The sequence below is a fragment of the Equus quagga genome, chromosome 6 (genome assembly GCF_021613505.1).
Source record: "Equus quagga isolate Etosha38 chromosome 6, UCLA_HA_Equagga_1.0, whole genome shotgun sequence".
NCBI classification, from domain to species: Eukaryota; Metazoa; Chordata; class Mammalia; order Perissodactyla; family Equidae; genus Equus; species Equus quagga.
In genome coordinates, this window is record NC_060272.1 from 56666593 (window position 1) to 56681882 (window position 15290).

General features: G+C 42.5%; 1 long non-coding RNA gene across 1 annotated transcript; it reads left to right on the top strand.

Moving 5' to 3' along the window:
* Positions 1–5391: 5391 nt before the first annotated feature.
* Positions 5392–14163, top strand: LOC124240603 (uncharacterized). The gene is made up of 3 exons (XR_006888952.1): positions 5392–5652; positions 6242–6347; positions 13931–14163. It is a non-coding gene; the product is annotated as an uncharacterized LOC124240603 (long non-coding RNA).
* Positions 14164–15290: the final 1127 nt, after the last annotated feature.

Sequence of the window (15290 nt, forward strand, 5' to 3'; positions counted from 1 at the left end):
TTGTGGATAGTTTGTATTGCTCTATGTTCAGCTTCACTTATCTTTTCTTCCGCAGTGTCTGATTAACCATTAATCCCATCCAATATTTTTCATTCCAATATTGTACTTTTAATCTTTATGTGTCCCATCCAGGTCTTTTTAATATAAATTTATCTTACCATCGTGCTTATGTTTTCCTCTACTTTCTTGTATATATTTTAAATATGTACATTTTAGTGTCAGCTGCATGGTTAAGTTCACACACTCCGCTTCAGTGGCCCAGGGTTTCGCTGGTTCGGATCCTGGACTTGGACATGGTACTGCTCATCAGACCATGCTGAGGCAGCATCCCACATGCCACAACCAGAAGGACCTACAACTGGAATATACAACTATGTACTAGGGGGCTTTGGGGAGAAAAAGAAGAGGAAAAAAAGAAGGCTGGCAATAGATGTTAGCTCAGGTGCCAATCTAAAAGAAAATTAATTGTACATTCTTTTTAGATGTACATTTAAAAAAATTTTTTTTTTGAGGAAGATTAGCCCTGAGCTAACATCCATGCCCATCTTCCTCTACTTTATACATGGGACACCTACCACAGCATGGCGTGCCAAGCAGTGCCATGTTCACACCTGGGATCCAAACCAGCGAACCCTGGTCTGCCAAAGCAGAATGTGCGAATTTAACTGCTGCACCACTGGGCTGGCCCCTAAATATTTTAAAAGCATATTTAAAATAGCTGTCTTACTGCTTTTACTTGCTAATTCATCATTTCTATAATTTCTGGGTCTGTTTCTATTGATCAGTTTTTCTCCTGGTTATGAGTACTATTTTTCTTCTTTATGCAAAGAAAGGTGATTTTTGACGAGGTGCCTGACTCTGTAATTCTACGTAGTCATTTGCGGGATTTGGTTGTATTCCTTTACATAGTGCTGAGCTTTATTATGGCACTGGGTTAAGTTACCAGGGATGGACTGAATCCTTTCAAGGCTTGATTTTGAGCTTTTTATGGTGAATCCAGAGCAGCCTTTAGTCCAGGGCTTATTTTGTCCCACTGCTGAGACAGAGGGTAAGGTGAGGTAGAGTCACTTTCTCAGGACTCTACTAGGAGGTCTTTCCACTCTGGCTGGTGGGAACACAGACCATTCTCAGCCCCGTGTGAGCCCCAGGGAATGTTCAACCGGATGCTTTGGGTGGTTCTTTCTCCTCAGATACTTTCTTCTTGTGTGTACCTAGATCAGTACTCACTGCAGTTCCAGAGTGACCCCTCTGCAAATCTCTGGAGTTTGCTCTCCAGAGTGTGCAGGTCCCCCCTGGAATCCTGATCCATAGAGTCTAGTGACTTTGACTTCCCTTTGCCTGGATCTCTAGCTCCTCATTGCAATGAGACTGTTAGCTCTGTTTCTTCCTCCCTGCCCTGCATTCTGGAAATCACCTCCAGGCAGCAATTTCCAGGCAAAAAAAATCACCTCTTTTTTTCCCCTGAGGGTCATAGTTCTATGCTGCCTGTTGTTTAATAGCTGAAAACTATTGTTTCATATATTTTGTTCAGTTTTCTAGTTATTTAAGACAAGAGAGTAAGTCCATTTTCTGTTACTCCATCTTGGCCAGAAGCAGAAGACTTTTGATTTCCTATAATGTATGTCTGTGGTTAGAAAAATACCTTTTCTACAACTTTCCCTAGTTGTAGTTGATTCTCTAGTTGATTCTCTAGTTCTTTACTAAGTTTGAAGATGTTTTAATAATAACTCATGCTGGACCCTCCACTTTGGTCACATTAGCAGTGGGGTCCTTTTCCTATTCCCTTTCCTGACACATGCCAGATCCCTGAAAGAAGATACAGTCCAACCCTTGGTTTCCAAGGTTTGAGTCTGCTACCCCTATCTGGAGGCACCAATTCATTCACATATGCTTTATGTGGTGACCAGAGTTTTCATGTTTAGATCACCATACATCAAGATTACCTGGAGCCCAAGTACTGACTATAGTTGTTGGAAATCATATAAAAAAGGTGGTCACCCTCAGAGTCCTAATCAAAGTTTCAAGAAGGCAGGAATTCTCAAGTGCCCTCCTTCTTTTTTTCTCCTCCCATGTCCTGGAGCCCCTAATCCTTGACGTTAGGCGTTCAGTGCCATTCAGTTAGTCCCCTGACTCTCCAAAATTCCTTCTAGAGGCCTCACATACAGATATATCCTATTTCAAAATTGTCTTTTCTTCCTTCTTACAAATCAGTCAAACTCCAATTATCTCATAGGCTTAACCCATTCACTGTAAGAAGCTTGAAGGCAGAAATGAAATCTTAGTTTTGGTGTTTCATCAGCCTCTAGAACATCATCTGACAATGGAATGATTAAAAAAGAGGCTGTCTGTATGCTTTGTGTTTGCCAGCTGTGAAGATAATGCAAAGCCGAAGATCTTGGTGGCCATCATTGCTGCCAAGTAGGGAGAGTGAGAATGAAGGCAACCCAGGAAGTGTGGAGAAAAGGAGGGTGCAAAATATTATCAGGATGGCATGATTTGGGCTCCTGGATTCAGCTACCTAGATTCCCCCTTGGATTTCCCAAGAACCTATCATTTACCATTTTTGCTTAAATTAATTTGAACTACGTTTCTGTCACCAATGGGTTTAGGCAAATTTTTTACATCAAACACTAAGATGGGAGTGAGGTGTAAGGGAAATGGTGAGGAGACTGTCAAGGCAATTGGTCACTTACAGCGTAGCACCCCTTTCCCTACAAGCTTGCAACCGCCCACATCTGGAGGCAGCAGGCAGAGCCGTGCCTCGGGTGGTAGGGAACCGGCAAAATCCAAGCCTGGAACGCTGGGGGTCCCAGGCCAGACAACCCTAACCTATGGGTCTTGTTACTTCCAGGTGCCACCAACTGTACCTCGGGGGGCGTGGGCAGATGGATGGATACTTCATGCTGGCTCGAACCCCAGACCAAAATCTCTCTTTCTGTGCGGTGGCATGTATCTTCATGGCCCCAGAGTTCTGTTGACAAAGTGGAGCAGTGGTTTCACATTTTACAGTGTTTCTATTCCTCAAGTCCTTGTGGAAGTTTCACTCTGTTCTACCAGTTTATCAGTTCAAGTCCTGGGTAACTACAGGCTTGTATGTACAGCGGTGGCTAGGAGAGGGGGCACCCCGCGGCATCAAAGTGCTCATGGATTACTCAGAAAAAAGCACTGCTGCCTTCACTTTCCCTGCTTGCCTTTGGTCTCCCTCTCCCAGTTGTCCTTTGGCAGAGGTGCGGAATGCTGATGAGGTGCCTCTTGGACTCCTTCCAGAAGAGTCTCCAATTAAGTCAATTAAGTGAGAGCTGGAGGACACTTTGTGGGCCATGCAGTGGTGCCAAGAGTATACTGAGTCAAGAGGCCAAGACTCAGCTATGCTACTGATGGAGCCTGAGGAGGGGGGTGTCTCACTGAAACCAAAATAGGGAGAAATCACCCTTCCTTTTATAAAACACTCCAGGATGTCCAAAATAGTGCACAACAAGGATAATGTATTTTGCAGTATCAACTCCATTTCCTGTTTGCTAAGATGAATTTGGCAGGAACCACATCACTGACAGACAAATCGTGGTAAAATATGTTTTAAAAGAAAAACTTAAAAAATAAATATTATGGGGAGACCACTAATAGTGAACATTTTTGTGGGTAAACACCATGTGGTAGGTGCTTTCATGGACTGCTTCTCTATTTCTGCAAAGGTCTTATTCCCATTTTACAGATACAGAAAAGTGAGGCTCCAATAGGTTGAATAACTAGGACCTAGAATGTCTAGAAAGAATGTTTCTTCAACATCACAATGCCTGTCGCTACGCTATACTACCTTCCACAGCTACTGAGTGTCCCGACCCGTGCCTCTCACACTCATGCTAGAGGAAGGCAAATAAGACTCCTTTCCTATGGGACCTTGTCCTTCTGCCTCTATTTTCAATTGTCTTTAAGCCTCTGAGTAATGAGTCTTTTCCTCCCCCATTAGATTGTGGTATCTGGCAGTGATGCACCAAAACCAAATCCACTGCAACTACAAAGAGGAACGTGCATGCCAACGGGGCAAGCTGGCTAGTAGCCACTTTTCTTTCACTGTCACGGGGCCATTTAAACTCCAGTGCTGTTTACTTAATTTTTCTTGGTGATAAAATATACATAAAATTTTCCCTTTTAATCATTTTTAAATATACAGTTCAGTTCAGCGCATTAAGAACGTTCACGCTGTTGTATAACATCCCACCATCCATCCACAGGACTCTTTGCGTCATCCCAAACAGAAACTCTATACCCATTAAACAATAACTGCCCGTTCCCCAAACCCCCTTGCCCCTGGCAACCACCATTGTCGTTTCTGTCTCTATGAATTAGATTGCTCCAGACACCTCATATAAGTGGAATCATACAGTATTTGTGACTGGATTTTTTCACTTAGCATAGTGTCCTCAAGATCCATCCACTTTGTAGCATGTGTCAGAATTTCCTTCCTTTTTAAGGCTGAATAATATTCCATTGTATGTATAGACCACATTTTCTTTATCTATTCATCCATCAATGGTCCCAATCCACTTTAGAACAACTCAAAGGGATAGAAAAGCCTGCCTTATTTTGAACCCAATTCTGTTTCTTTCTAACCTGTGTTGACAGGTCCTAGCTCTGCCCCTCAGAAGTTATACAAAATAAGTTGAATTCCTTTCCCCATGTCAGTCCTTTGCTTATTTTAAGATAATGCCAGGTTGTCTCCAGGACTTGCCCTTTCTAACCCATGAAATGAGGCCTGAGAACAAACGTTTGGTGCTCGAGGAGATGCTTCGTGGGGAGATGCCTTCTGTCCATCTGTTCTCTGCCCCAAGAGCACTGGAGCTCTTAATGCCCTTCACTCCACACAAATGCGCCTCCACCTGGAGGACTGGGTGAGAGGGTGGCCCGTCTCTGCAGTCTCCTGGGGGCTAATACTGTCTGCCACACTCATCCCATAGCACAGAGGATCAGCAGAATCTCCCAGAAGCCAGCCCCTCCTGAGCAAAGCATAGCTTCAGCTCGCCCTCTGAGACCAGTGTTAACCAAGCTGGGAGCACATCAGCTACTGGCCCGAAGAAATGTTTGTGGAAGATTTCTAAAAACGCATTTCTGCCTCAGCAAATTATCTCCAAGAACACAGTGAGTATGAAGATAAGTAAGGGAGAGAAATGAATGAGAAACTAAATTGATTACTCCTGAGATGGCCGGTGGCAATGGCTTGCTCTGGGTATAAAGAAGAGATTTCACCACAAGCTTCTCCCCAGAGGTGGAAGGGGCAGATCAGGTTGCTTTTCACTCCTGCCCCACCCTGAGGAATGGACTCAGTGACACTGCAGGCCTTTCTCTCCCCTGATATCTTTGAGTCAAGGCGCCGTGTTGACCAAGTGTGTCAGATAAAGGACTACAAAAGTATTGTCCAAATTGCCCAGGGAGGATGTGGCCAACATTCCTAGGTGTGTTTGCAAAAATGGCTGAGAGACTAGGTGCAAAGTGAGGGATGCTGGCAAAGCACGCCTGTATTTGGAGACCAGTGGTTCCCTCCGGCCACAGGTACTTCTGATGAATCTCTTCCAACAGAGTAATACACACACCTTCAAACTTAACTGCAGAGGAAGAATCCTACGCTCAAAACCGCACAGAATGAGTCCTATCCAGGTGAGTCCTATAATAGGATATTGTTCATTATAATAGAATTTTGCTTTTCCAGAATTTAGTAATCCATCAATTGGCAAACTTCTCTGGTATATATTTTTAAGATTCTAGAAAATTCAACTCATTTATTTCTTACTTATTCATTAGTCACTTCTAAAATCATTGAAAATTGCATTTGATAAATAACTATAAATGATTACATCAAGGACCTATATGCAGGAGTCAAGTAACAAAAATGAGTTAAAAGAAGAAAAAAATTACATTAGAAGATTTACACTAAGGAAGTAATGAAATTAAGTATGAAATTTAGCTCTGAGCTTCCTGGCAATAAAATAGAAAAGGAAAAAAGAATTTAGTCTGCATATGTCCCATTATTTAATTAAGGAGAGCATATACATCCATCCGGAGATGTTGTCTTGATAAATTTCAAGTAGCGATTTTTTTACAAAACTTTAATTTAGATATGGCTTTTTAGGAATCCATGTACAATGTATATAAGGCCTATCTGTATGCTCGAGTGTGTCTCGGTGTACATATGGATGTACATATCTATCTGTCCATCATCTATAGTCTCTTTGTGTGTCTATTTCAGAGATTCAAAAACAAAAAACCTATCAGGAAACTTTGGAAGCCCTCGTCTGTTTCAGTTTGTAGGAGTGACTGCCTTTCAGGGGAAAGAATCTGATGGGAAGGATGAGGTAGGTGCCCGGGACATCTGCACACTTATAAAATACTCCAGGATGTCCAAAATAGTGCACAACAAGGATAACGTATTTTGTCGTCCTGCTAGGCAGCAGAGCTGATCCTACGCAAACCTATTGTTTCATAATCTGGGACCCTTGACCACTAGCGGAAGAGGGGGAATTGGTCAGTCTTTCTGCCCTGAGCCCAGGATCCAGGTGCCTGAGGAAAGCTCTTTGGCACCCAGGTGCCCTGCAGCCTGAGCGTTTCTGTGTAAACCCACTCTGTGGGCCAAGTCTGGCATATGACTGGGAGCCTGCTCAGCTCCCATTTGGCACTCCACTTCCCTGCTGGTCCTGGAACCCTGCCCCAAACCACAGCTGCCTGGCTTGGGGCCTGACAATCTGCCCACTCCTTGCCAGAACTCTCTCACTCTCTCTGGAGGGCTGGGACTTGTCATCGTACCCTCTCCCCGAGGGGTCCTGCTTCCACCCTGAGGGCCCAAATGAGCCCCAGCCTCATGAAGCCACCTGCCTGTTGTGAATGTTCCTCCACCCAGAAACCCGAACAATGCTATGCCTCCACCTCTCTGATTAAACGCCCCGGAAGGTTATAGACCCAAGTTCACCAAACCCCTGGGTAGCCATGATGTAGATTCCAGGACATGCTTCTCAGAAGCCAGATCAGATCAATCCTGGATCCCCCGCTCTCCCCACTGACCCACCACAAAAAGATTATGAAAGCAGATGGAGGTCTCACCTATTCTAGAGGGTAGCCCATGTGGAGGGTGTTTCCAAGCCCCTAACATCACGGGGGTGTTTATAGGACAGTGACTATGGAGGGGGCCGTTCATCGACCCCACAAGCGGAATCAGGAGGGAGTCAAAACGGTCCAAGTTCACTAGATTGCATTGGAGCAAACAAGGTTTCCTGGCGTCACCTGGCCATCTGTTGCTTCCCTTCACCTGCTGTAGAGAGACTGGGAACAGATGCCCCATGACCACCCCCTTGGAGAGAAAGCCCGGGTTCCCTCCAGTCCCTCCCTTTAAGGTGAGGAGTGCCTGAGAAAGAGCCAAAATATTTTCTGACCCTAAGGGGCTTGCTGTAAGAAGATATCACTTTGGCGTCAGTTCTTAAATAAATCCAAAGTTGGGGGTGGGGGATCTGCAGCGCTGAAACAGCCAATTGTGTTCTCTGCTGGAGTAGAATTTCCAGGTGCTCCCAGCAATGGGCATGACCAGAAGGAGCTGTGATGTTTGGGAGGCCAGGTTGTGGAGTGTGTGCTCCCTGGAGCTGAAGTGTGCCAGAGAGTACGAACTACCAAGATAACCACAGCTCATAACCAGCACATGTAGCCCCATCTGCTTGAAAGAGAATGACGTCTGTAACTTATCAAAGTATGAGAAGCAGTCCTGTGGTGCCTGGTCCATAGTAGGCACTCGATAAATATTCACAGCTTCCACCTACCAGAGACCATGCAGCTGAGGTGGAGAGAGGGATACCCCCCAGGGTTGACAGATACCACATGTGGCAGCCCAGGGCTTTTTTGGGTGAAGTGGAAATATGTCCCCCACATCTCCCATTGAGGCCATGACTCTGGGAGAGGCTGTGAGAAGCCATCACCATGCAGAGAGACTGGTATTCTCTGGAGTCCCTTCTTCTCCCCTCGATTCCGCCTTCCAGGAAAAGATCCCTGTGGGGAGTGAGGCGCCCATGGTCTGGTGCAGGCCCAGGCGGGCTGTGTGAGAATGCAACATCAATGGGTCGGTGCAGTATTGCTCTTCAAAGCACCTAAACCCTGTGAGCCGGGCCTCTCTTTTGTAACTTGAGTTGCAAGTGCTCAGGTATTTATTTTCAAGTAGTGATTGAAAAGTAGATAAAATTCATAGTGAGCCACATGCCTTAAGTGACCTTCAAATAGAGTAGTAACAAAAAGCAATTACGTAAAGAAGTACGTCTGATTTTAGATGTGACAGAAAGCTAAACAAAATAGAAAGAAAATCCATTATTCAGGCCAAATAAGACAAGGAGTGATTAGGGACAACTTAGTTATTTTCTTAAAGGAAGAATGACAAATACAGTGAAATCATGCTCGCAGTTTGGCTGGAGTCCTGTAAGATGGGCAAATACCAAAACCAGCCTCTCCCATCCCCTCTTCCCTGTGGCTACAAAAACTCATGCTCTGACTCTCCCACGGGCTGAGGTTTCTGCTCTGAAGAAGTGACTGCGGCAGGTGCTGCTGGACCGAGGCCAGGGAGGCCTGGAGGCCACAGCCTGCCCTGTGGTCTAGAGGCCTGCTCCCGAGAAACCGCAGAAAGAGGGGCCTGGGACATGCGGACAGTGATGACAGAAGAGGCTAGAGACAGGACAGGAACAAAAAGGACAAGGTGGTTATTAAACAGCAAAAATAGTTACAAAGCAAAGTTTGCTAATGCTGTCCAGATTGGAAAAGATGATGGCTCAAATGATAGTTTTAAAACTCTCTATCCATTTTTAAATCATCATAACATGTACTTGGAAAACAATTGCCCAGATTCAGTATTGCCTGTGCACAGGAATTGGGAAAACAAGCAAAGACCCATAGCAGTACTGGTTTTCAAAGTGTGGTCCACAGCCCCTTTCCTTGTATCACCCAAGGGTGGTACAGAGTTCCAGGTTCCCCTCAGAACTTCTGAGTCAGAGTCTCTGAGGGTGAGGTCCAGGAATCTATTTTTAATCTTGAAAATATAGTAATTTTGAAAACTATTAACCCAAAGGGTAAAAGACCAAATTGTTAACATATATCCCCCCCTTAATCTTGCAGTCAGGCACTGGAAAGCATATGGGATTTAGAATCAAAACACTTGGGTTAAAATTACACTACTTAGCCTTGAGCAATTCACTTAATTTCCTAGGCTCTGGTTTTTCTCATTTGCAAAATGGGAATTCTACCCAGAGTTGTAAATGTTAATTGACAAAGGACATAAATGCATTTGCAATGTAAACACTACAGGATTGAATAGATGTTGATTATTATCAGTGTTATTATTAACTGTCTTGGTATCAGAAGTTCCCACCCATAGTGCCAGCACCCTAGTCTGAGCTACCATATCTCTTGTCTGGACTACAATAATAGTCACTCCTAAATCACTCTCCCCTCTCTTCCCTTCTATTTCATACTCTGCTGATTATGCATCTCTCTTACTTAAAACCTTCAAAAGCTTCCAGTTGCCCTTAGAATACAGTCTAAAATCCTTAACAAGACTAGCTCTTATCCTTACCAAGACCAGATTGACTGAGAGAAAGTAGATTGAAATGAAAAGATCCAGAGTATCATTGGCTGTCCAGCAAAAATCCACCCACGCTTAATTCTAGCGTTTGGGAGCCCCAGGCAGCTAAGGCACAGCACAGAGGATGGGGCCCCGGACTGCATCAGAAGCCCCAGTTGGCTGTAGGGTGGGATTGAAGACAAAGCTGTGACCTCGCAGGCGTGCCTGAGGTGGCCCTCTTAACAAAGGATAAAGAAACCATGTTAAAAAGGGCAGCTTTGGACTGTATGGGCCTAAAGAAATGAGTCTAATTCATAGTGTTTATAATAACATAATTAAATACAATTTAAAGGATTAAAAGTGATTTGTTTTTAATATACAAAGATGCTTGCTAATAGATATTTTTATTGATGGAAGCATTTTTCATTTTTTTAAATAAAGCTTTTATTTTACAACAGTTTTATATTTCCAGAAAAGTTACAAAGATAGTACAGAGCATTCCCGTATGCCTGGCCCGGGTTTCCCCTGGGCTTATCATCTTACATAACTCCGCCAGGTTTATCAGAATTGAGAAACCAACTTTGGTATAACACGGTTAATTCAACTCCAGACTCTATTCAGATTTCACTGGCTTTCCCACTAATGTCCTTGTTCTGTCAGGATCTAGTTAAGATCCCCCATTGCATTTAGTCATCAAATCTCCTTGGTCTTCTCTGGGCTGTGACCGTTTTCGGGATTTTCCTTGTTTTTGATGACCTTCACAGTTTTGAGGAGATAGGCTGGATTAGACTGGATAACGGTTTTTTTTGGGGGTGGGGGGGTGCAGGAAGACCACAGAGGTCAAGTGCCATATTCATCACATCATATCAAGGGGACCTGCCATCAACATGACATCACTGTTGACGTTGACCTTGGCCACCTTGCCGGCGTAGTGCTTGCCGGGCTTCTCCACTGTAAAGTTACTTTTCTCCCCATTTCATCCTATACTCTTTGGAATCAAGTCACTAAGCACAGCTCATCACGCTCAAAGTGTGTGTGTGTGTTTGGGGGGGATCAAGCTCTACCTCCTTCGTGGGGGAGCATCTCTATAAATTATTTGCAATTCTTCTGCAAGGTAAAGTTGTCTCTTTCCTCCTCTCCTCCATTTATTTATTTCTTAGACCATGTATTTATATTAGTAAAGATTCGCGGATATTTATTTTACACTTTGGGTTATAATCCAAAGCCATTTATTTTGTCACTCATATTGTTCCAGCTTTGGTCACTGGGAGCAGGTTGGTGCCTGTGTCTTTTTGACACACTCCATCTTTTTGCCTTTTGAGCAGTTTCTTACTTTCTGACACTACCGAGGTCTGGGTACTGGGTGTAAATTTAATTTTAAAAACACATTTAGTGTTTATGTTTAATTATAAAATTAATACACGCTGTTGGTAAAATTTTCAAACAACACAGAAATGTATCAAGTAAGGCATGAAAAAGTCCCATCTACTTTTTCCCCCAATCTACTTTCCAGAACTAAACGATGGTATGTAGTGTACCTCTGGTTTTTTAAAAATTTGTAAATTAATGTATCTTTATAGTATAATATTTGAAAACTACTAAAATGTATAAATTAATAAGATTTTAGAAGTTTTTGCATTGTTTATAACGGAGAGAATTAGAAACAACATACTTTACCAACAATGGGGGATTAGTTAAAAATACTACAGTCCATAAAAATGTAACTATAAGAACCTGATAAAACCACATAAAAGAAAAACATTTAATTCCATGAGGACATTTTCACAATGTATCTATTAAATGAAAAACAACAGATTACAAAATAGCATGCACAGTATTATTCCCCTCTTTTTTGTAAAAAAAAAAAAAAAAGTGTTTACACACAAAAAAGACTAACAGGATATATCTCTCTCAAAATGTCATAGTGATTAACTTTGAATGCTGTTGTAATTACAGGTGATTTCACCTTTTTTCCTTTTCTTTCTATACAGTTTCCAATTTCTCTGCAGTGAACATGCATTACTTTTGAACTGAGGAAACAAAGTAATCCAGGCAGTCCTCACTTAGCACAATATCACATTAACTGAAACTCTGCATATTGGAACCACAATCTTGCTTTGCACAATTCTGTGAAAGCTGTAGCTATTATTTAAAAAAAAAATCTTTGGAGTTGAATAATAAGAAGTATGAAAAGAAACTCTAGTGCTGGGAATGGAAACTGAGTTGACGTATTCACTCAGTCACTCAACAAATATTTCAGTGAGTAGTTACCAAGTGCCAGGCACTGTTACAGTTGTCAGATACAGGCTCAAGGATGTTCTCCAGTGAGTTATTTATGATAGCGAAACATTGAAAACAATCTAAAGGTCAAAACTACATAAGAAAATTACATTATGGCCATAAGATGGAATAGTACATAATCATTAAAAATCATGTTCTTGATCAGACTTATTGACACTAAAAATGTTTAAAATATATTTATAACTGAAAAAGAGTAGGAAAGAAAAAATATATAGAGTATAATGCCTTTTTTTTTTACTAAAAAGGTATGTATATTTAAGTTCATGTATAAATATTTTTATATTCATATCCTCAGCCTGTCTATATCTGAGTAAAACCATCTCTCTCCCCAGGTAGAGACTAGGGAAGAAAATGGTTCCTGTCTAAGAACTTAATCAGACATTTTAAAGTGAAATCTTGGAGCATCAGCTAAGTCCTTGGATGTGTGAATAGAGCCCTAGAAGCAGTTCTGAGGTAGAGGGGCTAGCGAGGGGTATTGCTTTCCATAAGAAAAATGGTGGACACTTGAGGGTGTTCTGATTGGCAAGAGAAAAGACAGCTGAATTAGATTCCATCACTCTCTAAGCTTTCAGGTAAGCCCTCATGCAAAGGCCTTGACTTCATATTGTGCGTGAGTGTGTGCACGTGAGTCAAGGAAAATGACTGAGTTCCATATTTAGGCTAATGCCCATCTGTCAATGAAGAAAGAGCTACCAGTGCAAAGAATAAGAACTCAGTGGAGTCAGGAAGTTGATACTAGTGGTGATCATGAAAACATACACTTCATCGAGGAAAAACCCAATGTCACATTTGTATTTGCATCCCTGGCACCTAGCTCAGTGGCTTTCCTTTAAAATTAATAGGCACTGGGATACTTGAAAGCCAAATAAGTTTGCAATGCTCAACACTTGCCTATATAGTGTCAAGTGTTACGATAAGAAGTACTAGAACTTCAATTATGTATCCTTTCTGATTTCATTCCCTATGTCTAGAATCATTATCTTTATGATAAGCACAATCTTAACTCCAGGTTATGCATTAACCCCAACTTCTGTCACTTCCTGTTCCTGTCTCTTTGCTCTTTGCAATGTCTTCCTTATCAGCATCATCAGCATCCCCACACTCATCATAGCTAAGATGTCCAGTTGGCTCGTTATGTACAGGCATTGCTCTAAATGCTTAACTTTCATAACAACTTATGGGGTATTTACAGATGAGGAACCCGAGATACAGAAGTTAAGTCCTCTTTTATTCTTACTCTATATACAATCCCTGAGTACCCTCATTCACCCATTTTGCCTCAAAGATCACTTATACACTCAAGACTCAGGCTTTAGCATGAGCTCCTTGAGTCCAAAAAGTTTCCATAACTATCGAGTTCTCCCATATATCCCCATTAATCTAGTCCAGGGCCTTCCACAGAGCAGGCCTTCAATAACTATTTGTTGAAAGACTGAATAAATCTAGCCTAGAACTTTATGCTCACCTGTACTCCTAGCATCTCTCTTTGCATGCCCCACAAGCGCCGCATACTCAAAACATCCAGAACACAACTCATCACCTCCAACTGTTCTCCACCCCAAATGTGCTCTTTTTTGGTATTTCCTCTTCTGCTGTGAGTGGCACTGTCACCTCCTGTGACTTAAGTCATGTTTTCTTTAGTCACCATATTCAGCCTGTCCCCAAGTTCTACAGCTTCAACCACCTAAACATCTCTCACGTCTGTCTGCTCCCCTCCAGTCGCACCCTCTAATAGTATGATAACACGCTCTAACAGTGATACCCAGTGGGGGTTGGAGTGCTCTTACAGAGGATGCCTTGGTAAGAGAGAGCAGAGCTGGCAAAAAGGATGAAGAGGATCAATTTTGAAGGGGATCAAAGCCATGTCGATGACTGAAAATGTAAGATTCAGGGAAAATATCTATTTCTTGTTTTGCTTTCACTAAACTTCTGTCAACAAGTTCAGGGTCACCTTCAACTGGCATTTATTTGGTTGGAAAAGATCATTTCACTGAGATAGACTGCGTATCTGAGGTCAGCATAGCTATCAATAATTGGTTTTTGTCTTTTCAGAAACAAAATATGCTGAAATTCAAGAACCGGACCTGAATAACTGCCTGTGTGACTCGTCAAAGCTGAGCCCCCTCCACACAGTGAGCCGGGCCGTCACGTGGTGCCCTGCAGCCTGGGTGGAGCATCCTGACCCCTTCACTGGAAAAATGCGGGAAGGGCCTGTCCCCTCTCAGCTCCCCTGCCTGCGCTCTGGGTCTTTCCGACTCTGTAAAAGACAATCAAATAAAAATGCTATTTTCCCATAATCAGAAAATATTCTCCATTTGGACTTTTCCCAGGACCTTAAATTTAAACTGTTGAAATTCTTTATTACATGCTTCCCTTGTCACCGACATTTTGAAATGGAGAATTTACCTTTATGGAAAATCTGCATTTTATTAAATGATTGGTAAAAGTCAAGTCTTTAGTTAACTCTCAAAAGAAACAAATTTTTGCTTTGTAATGTATGTGTACATATATAATATATAATAATATATAATATATATGTTATATATAATAATATATAATAATATACACATATATATGTATATACAGCAGCAAATGTAGTCTAAGAAAGGGAAGACGAGACATATTGACATATGGATCATGCACCTTTAAAGATGCCTCTGTATTAGGATTCCAAGTGTTGTATACTGAAGTTAACTGAGTTATGAAAAAAGAAAACCAATTTAAAGAACATGCATAAACTTTTATAGAACAACCAATCTATCGCAATCTATCAAGCACAAAGTGGTCATCAGGCACTTACCATATGTTCCAAACCACTCTGCGTTTACCCAAGCACAGGACAGGCCGTCTCCAGCTTTACACAGAAGGCGTGTGCCCAGGTTCATTGGTAGGTTTTTTTAAAACTCAGAACAAATTTCTTGTAGGCATAAATCTTCGTTTCCTACATCACGTGTTAAATAGACCTTTGTGGACTAGCCTGGGCGTAGCCAGCATATTGTTAAATGGAAAGTGTTACCCATGTTCAGTTTATAGTTCAGTCCCTGGGACTCAGGACCCCATCCCTTCCCCCTGCCACAGACAGACCCACGGACTGCGGTGGGAGGGGCAGGATCACCACCATGGACTCTAGCTACCTTCCATTACCTCTGAACTCGGCTCCTCGGGTCCTCAGCCACTTGGTCCATTCTTAAGGAGAGAATTGATCCCCTTTGCATTTGGGCCTTCACGTAACTGCTGGTTTGGGAATCCCCCTCTTCTGAGGTAGGTTTGTTGAGGGCATTCTATACTCCTCTCTTAGAGCTTCGTTCTCCCCACTGGCCCTTATTGGTGCAAGAACTCCATGGGCTGGTCATGATCAGCACAGGAGATAATCCCAGGCCATCAGGAGAGAAGAAAATCTTGGCTGGCTTGG